Source organism: Lissotriton helveticus, chromosome 9 (genome assembly GCF_964261635.1).
Source record: "Lissotriton helveticus chromosome 9, aLisHel1.1, whole genome shotgun sequence".
Lineage (NCBI taxonomy): Eukaryota > Metazoa > Chordata > Amphibia > Caudata > Salamandridae > Lissotriton > Lissotriton helveticus.
The window spans coordinates 1107846469-1107853376 of record NC_136070.1 but is presented as its reverse complement, the minus strand read 5'-3'; the positions used below and the strand labels follow the sequence as shown (position 1 = coordinate 1107853376).

The 6908-nt window shown below is 42.5% G+C and overlaps 1 pseudogene; it reads right to left on the bottom strand.

The window, feature by feature from the left end:
- Positions 1-2509: 2509 nt before the first annotated feature.
- Positions 2510-3038, bottom strand: LOC144783278 (large ribosomal subunit protein uL23 pseudogene; annotated as a pseudogene).
- Positions 3039-6908: the final 3870 nt, after the last annotated feature.

Below are 6908 nucleotides of genomic sequence, written 5' to 3'. Positions count from 1 at the left end.
AGACAATGGCTACTGGGCAAGCCAGATAGTTTATTGCCAGACTGCTGAGCACTGCCTGGTGGCGCCTCTTCCCATACAAATACACCAATGGGTTTTGATCAAGTTAGACCTCTGTTGCATTATCCATATAACCCTGGAGCATTCACTCAATGATCATTGCTGGTGCTCCACCTTGCTCGACCTCTTATTCCTTCACCTCTGCACTGGACTTAAGCCTTGCAGATTTACGGGCTGATGCTCCAGGGCTAGTTGTTGATGGTGTACTTGCTGGTTTTGGCTGCTGTGAGTCAACAACACTACCCTGTGGCTCTGAACTTGAAGGCTGCCCTGCAGGACTTGTGCCCTGGAGAAGTGAGCCACTAATTTCCTACCGGTCTTTTACTAGATAACGGCCTTGCTCAGCTGTCCATGTGTTGTATTTTCTAACATCCCCATCTGAAAAATGATAAAAGTGGACAGCAAAGGTTTGTACTGTGTTCAAGAATTGTGGCACAGATGCAGTGTTTGGAGGACAGAGTGTCCCTTTGCACCCTTGTATTAGCAGAGAAGCGAAGGATTAAGTTCTCCACCAAGTCATTTGCATCTTTTTTCCCACCACACCTGTGTACATTGCAGACATCCCCTTTAGCTGTTCCTGTAGCATGTGCAGCCACTGGACAGCTTGGCCCGTGGTACTGTCCTCCTTGTTGACTTCTCGTGTGAACACCCCAAAAGGTAGCAGCATCTCTGTCAGGCCTTTGACTAGGCCCAATTGGTCCATCTCAATGATCATGCCTTTCACAGTTGCATCCCTTCTATGCATGACATATTCATTGATAGGTCTAATGCTCAAACAGGCATTCAAGTATGTAATAAGTTGAGTGCAAACGTTTTGGTACTTTCGTGTGAGTGCCTTAACTACCATTCTATTATCACACTGAATGGCCCCTAGCTGTTTCCAGGCTTTAAATCAATGGCTGAAATGAGTGCACATTCTTCTGCATGTGGACAGTAACTTGCTTACTTGGTCTTCTTTTTGGAGAAGTTCTATATAATGATTTTGATGCAGTGCCCCAAACAGAGGACCCTGAAATAGCCACACTCAGTCATGGCTTTAACTATATTACTGCCATTGTCAGTGACAACAAATCCAATGTTAAACCATCTTTGTCGCAGCCATTCAAAGACCTTGTTGTTAATGTGTTCTAAAATGATTGTAGCTCTATGAGATTTCTCCGTGGCAATTATGGCTACTTTTGCATGCTTTAGAGCAGCATTAAAAATCACAACAGTGTCAACACCTGCATATATTTATTCTCTAGCCTCCATGAAAGAGATCCAGTGTGCAGTAATGCACATGTAATCATCAGCTTGGCAACTGGTCCACATGTCTGTTGTTAGGTGGATACTGTGAGCAGCTCTTCGCTGCAAAGTTTGTCCAAGCAATTCCGAACAGCAACTCTTACTGAATAGGACAGGTTTGGGACCAAAGCCTGGGCGGAGTTCACGGAGTTCCGTTGCCAAGAACTCCGTGAAGTGGCAAAACTCCACCAAGCTACGTGGAGTTCTGCGAGCAGCAGAGTGGGTTACCTCACAACGTTTGCACAGATTTTTAGTCCCTGGTATTTCTCCTGTGCTATAAAATTAGCTCGAACTGCATCTCAAACAGTGCAAGATGTATGGTGCTTTTTCAAATGGGTTGTTTGGCCCCGGTACCATAGTTTGTACCAAGCTTTCCCTGACTAACACTTGCTTCTCAAAGGGAGCATATGACAATGTTCAGCTCCTTCTGGATAACTGAAAAGAAGTCACAAGCTGAGGAGCTAAACTTTCTGACAATGGTGCCACTGGCAATGTTAGATGAACTGGTAGTAGGTGGTCATTTTGACGTTTGACTCTCTGCAGTACCTACTTCCACTGAGGTAGTTGTGGATGTAGGTTGCTGCTGGGACTTTGCAAATATGGCAGCTGTCAATCGTTGGATCTGTGGTGCCACGGCCACATTCCTTTCTGGGAAGTTGGGATAGGCTTACATCCATGATGACTGGCTTATTGTCATCCTCCTCTTCTACATCTGTCTCCAAACCTCTAAGGCTTTCTGGAACCTTCCTTTTCCCTAGCGTTGTCTCATGGCATGTCTCACTCTCAGACTGAGGCGGTATCCAAGAAGTGTCTAGATCATAAGAAGGGGGGCTTGAAGAAGAAGATGCACCACTAACCCTCCTTTTTCTAGCTGGAGATCTGTAAGACAATGGATCTTCTGAAAGAGTACATTGCTCTACTTCCTCAGCATGAAACACATTGTCTTGAACTGCTCTTACTTTGGGAAGAACTACTATTGGTGGTTGTGGCTGTTGTTGTTGTTGACCTCTCTGAGTTTTCTGCAACGATTGGGTACTACTTTGCGATAGAAATAAGTCAATTTCAACATCATGCTCGCCTGCGTTGCTGTGATTAGACTTGCTGCCTCTGTGACAGACATGGGCTTGGCTCTAGATAGGTGTGGGTCCACTTATGTGGGGGTGCTGGTCCCAGCTTTTTTTATTTTATTTTTTTTATTCTGAACTGTCCGGCGTCTACAGAGGAGGCTTAGATTATGCCAAATTTGTTGGCCACATCCAGTGCATCATAGTCAGGAGCTAGACGCACATATGCCTTCTTCTCGCCGTCTGACCTGATCAGGGTGTTGACCTTGGCAACATCAATATCATAAAGCTTCTTTACAGCCTGTTTGATCTGGTGCTTGTTAGCCTTGACATCCACAATGAAAACCAGCGGGTTGTTGTTATCTTCAATCTTCTTCATGGCAGACTCCGTGGTAAGAGGGAACTTGATAATCGCATAATGGTCAAGTTTGTTCCTACGAGAGCACTCTTCCTGGGATACTTCGGTTGCCTCCTTAACCTCAAGGTCCTCGGCCTCCTGAGAGTGGGGGTTGTCCTAATTTTCTTCTTCTTGTGACTGTATACCCCCTTAAGAACAGCCCTTTTAGCTTTCAAAGCCTTGGACTTTGCTTCAGTTTTAACAGGGACAGCTTCCTTCTTGGCCTCCGGTGCCATGTTGGGGGTCGGTGCTGGTCCCAGCTTGCTCCCCAGAAGCTGGTGCTGCAGACACAGATTTTTCTTTTCCAAAAAAGATCTGGGGCAACATACCAGTAGTGGTGATGGTAGGCTCCTTCTTCTTTTCACTGGCCACTTTCTTGGTAAAACCTTTCTTTGGGGCCATCTTGAAGCTGTCAGTTAGCAGTGGCACTGCTTAATTTAGTGTGGTCACTGGTTACTCCTATTATAAATAATTAACAATAGAGTGTGTCTATTCTATTCGTAAAACGGAAAACCATACCAACATGAACTTTCATGGTGACTCACTGTACACTCAGGAACAATTAGAGAGTACAGATACAGATGAAACTGTTTGCTTTATGTACGTCAAGTGACATCACTCACATGTGATAAGGCACTCAGGGAGGTGCAGCTGACATATGACAATAGAAGGAATAATCTCTCAACAATGAATGCTGTTGTGCACCTATTGCAGACATGGAGTTGTTTGATGCCAGATGTAGTGGAAAATGGTATGAGCTAAAATATTTTAAAAAAATAAAAAAAGAATATATCTTATTTACCAATTAATTAAAAAATAGAAAAAATTAAAATCACAAAAATTAAACATAAGTGAAGTTATCTTCAAAGTTATAATAATAAGTTATTAAACAGCTATCTCATTGCTCAACTATCCATGCAGCCTATGGCAAAGGGTCACACTGGCTGGACGCACAAAATAGCTGCCAGCCAGTACCACATTGTCATCAACAACAACAACACTGAGCAGGAAGGCATTGGGAACAAAGAGAAGACATGCAGACCTATCGGGAAAGCACACTGGCTGCCTACACAAAATGGCCACCAATCACATGGTCACAAGAAAACACGTGCAGGCCTATGGGGAAAGCACACTGGCTGGCTAGTGGTAACACACAATGGCTGCCAATCACATGGTCACAACAGCAAGAAACAGGAGGGTGAGGCCAGGAAAACAAAGAACACGTACAGGCCCATGGACACTGACTGTTACAAATGACCCCTGACCACATGGCAAATGGAAAAATGGCAAATGGTGGCCTACTGCAAAAACACACACGCACACTGGCCATACAAAGGAGACATGGTTAAACAGCATTAATGCAGCAATGCCAAAAACAAAAATGAACAGGGCTGAAAGTGTTTACAACAACAGACATCCTCCAAAGTCATTTCCCCACCTATAGACAGTGTGCATGAAAAGAAAAGTGAAATACTACAGAAAAATCACATTTTGTATTTCAATCTAAATCCATCCGTGGCTAAAATAGCAGTTTCATCCAACAGGCAACACAGAAACAATTGTTTCATGAACCAATGACTAGTGTTGATTCTTCTGGAAAGCAGATTAGCTGGCAAGGCCACATAGTGAATTAAACTAAAAGCCTATTGCACAGGTATTAGAAAACATGTTGAGAATGTACTAAACTGTAAAACATTTTTCCAGTCTCAAATAAGAAAATGTACATGCATAACATCAACCAGCAGGGAAGCATGGCCACAAAAAGAAAAAAATGCAAGGATACAGCAAAAGCAAACTGACTACGCAAAATGACCGCCAGCCACATGCTCACAATAAGAAGAGTGAGGCTTAGATAACAAAGAACGCATGCAGGCCTATGGCAACAACACACTGGCTGCCTACACAAAATGGCTGCCAGTCACAACAACAAGAACCAGCTAGAAGGCATGGCCACATCAAAGAAGAGATTTAGGCCTATGGCAAAAGCACAGTGGCTCGTTACAGAAAATGGCCGCCGTCCACAATGGTAACAACAAGAAACAGTAGGCCTATAAAACAAAGAACCCATATAGGCCTACGGCAAAAGCACACTGGCGGCCAACACAAAATGGCCACCAGCCACATGGTCAGAACAACAACAACCAGCAAGAAGGCATGGGCACAACAAAGAAGACATGCAGGCCTATGGAAAAGGCACACTGCCTGGATACACAAAATGGCCACCAGCCACATGGTCACAACAAGAGGCAGGAGGCCTGTAAAATAATGAGTTCATGCAGGCCTATGGACAGTTCACTGAATATACAAAATGGCCAGTGGCCACATGGCATGTGGAACAAAGGTAAATGGTTGCCTTTGGTAAACACACACACACACTGACCAGACAAAGGAGGCATGGTAAAACAGAGAACATAGCATTCATTCAGCAATGCCAAAAATGAAAATTAACGGAGGTAAAAAAAAACATGTCTACAATAACACACACCCTTCAAGGACATTACCCCACCTAGTCCTATACACTGTTGCAGGGTAAAAAATTTGAAATACCACCAAAAAACACATTTTGTTTTACAATCTAAATCCATTCATGTCCTAAATGCTGCTTCAAATTCAACAGACACCACAGAAACAGTTGGTTCATGCACCCATTACTAGCACTGGGCCTACTGGCTGGAAGGCCAATTGGCAGACAAGGCCACAAAGTGAATTAAATTAATATTGCAAATGCATTAAAAAAATTGAGAACATGTAGTAAACTGTGAAACATGTTTCCTTTACAAAAGAAGAAAAATTCAATGCAAAGAAATCACTAGGCCCCTATTGAAATAGTAGGCCTCCCACGACAATACATTTAAAAAATCCATTAAAGTACAAATAAATCCAGGTGCATGGCCGCAATAAAAAAACAACAGCAGTGTTTCAACTTACTTGTGAAATCTCTAATGCAAAGTCCTTAAATCCAGTGGGATATGCAGCAGATACAAAGAGTAATCCTTCTAGCTCCAAATACAAATGAAAAGTGACCAGGAGATGGGCGAAGTACTGGGAGAGGCCTACTGGACAGGAACAGGAAGTTTGAGACTCTGAGGTACTTCCATCAACTTGGAAAACAAAGTTCAAAAAGGACTCCTCGCACACAAAAATCAACACCAAATGTCAATTCTAGGAGATTTGTAACTCCAAATTGTCATTTCTGTAAGATTTTGCTGCTTCTCAAGGAGAGAATATTCTCCAGATTGCAGCCACTGTAGATCCTGCGCATTCGGTAACACGTATGGCAAAAAAACATTCACCGGAAGTTGCTCATGCGCCCGAATAACGTGTTGATGACCAAAAAATCTCGAGAGAGCATGTGGCCATCCGTGGCGCCCGCGAACGGCTATGAAAAATCTCATGGGTGATCGCGAACGCCCGGCAAGTTGCTCCAATAGAAGTAATAGAAGATTTTGAGCGCAATAACCTGAAAAAACCTCTGCTCTATTGCAGAGTGTGCAGTTTAACGGTAACTCTGCATTCTTGGTGGATTTTACACCTGTGATTTTTAAAAGAATCATATAAACCTAATGAAAATGGCATCAACATCTATACAAAAAGAGATAGACAGGCATTTCCATCGCTGTCCATTATGTGTACTTCAGTGAGTTTTCTGCCAGGTGGAAAATTATTTAAGAATACACATTAGAAAAGTACAAAATACATTTTAGTTTTACGATCTTGTTACAATCCGCCAACAACAGACGTTTCCTCAATTAGAAATTCCTATTTGCAGGTGGCAACATCAATTGATGCTAATTTTGTGAATCAGGAGTAGGGTGTATGTAAACTGTCAGGATAACTCAGTGGATTATATAATCAATGCTGAGACATTTGATGATCTCCTAGTCACAAGTTTGAATTTGGACAAGGAAAATTCCACCTTTCATCTTTTCACTGAAACATGCATTGGCAAGTACAATAGGTCTGGCTTTAAAGGAATGCTGTATGTTGATGTAATGTACACAAGGTATCTAGATAGTATTGTTTAACAAAAATGTTTATTCAAGAAACGAGCCAATGTCCTTAATTCAAAAGCTCATTTGATTTATTTCACTTCTCTTTATATTATT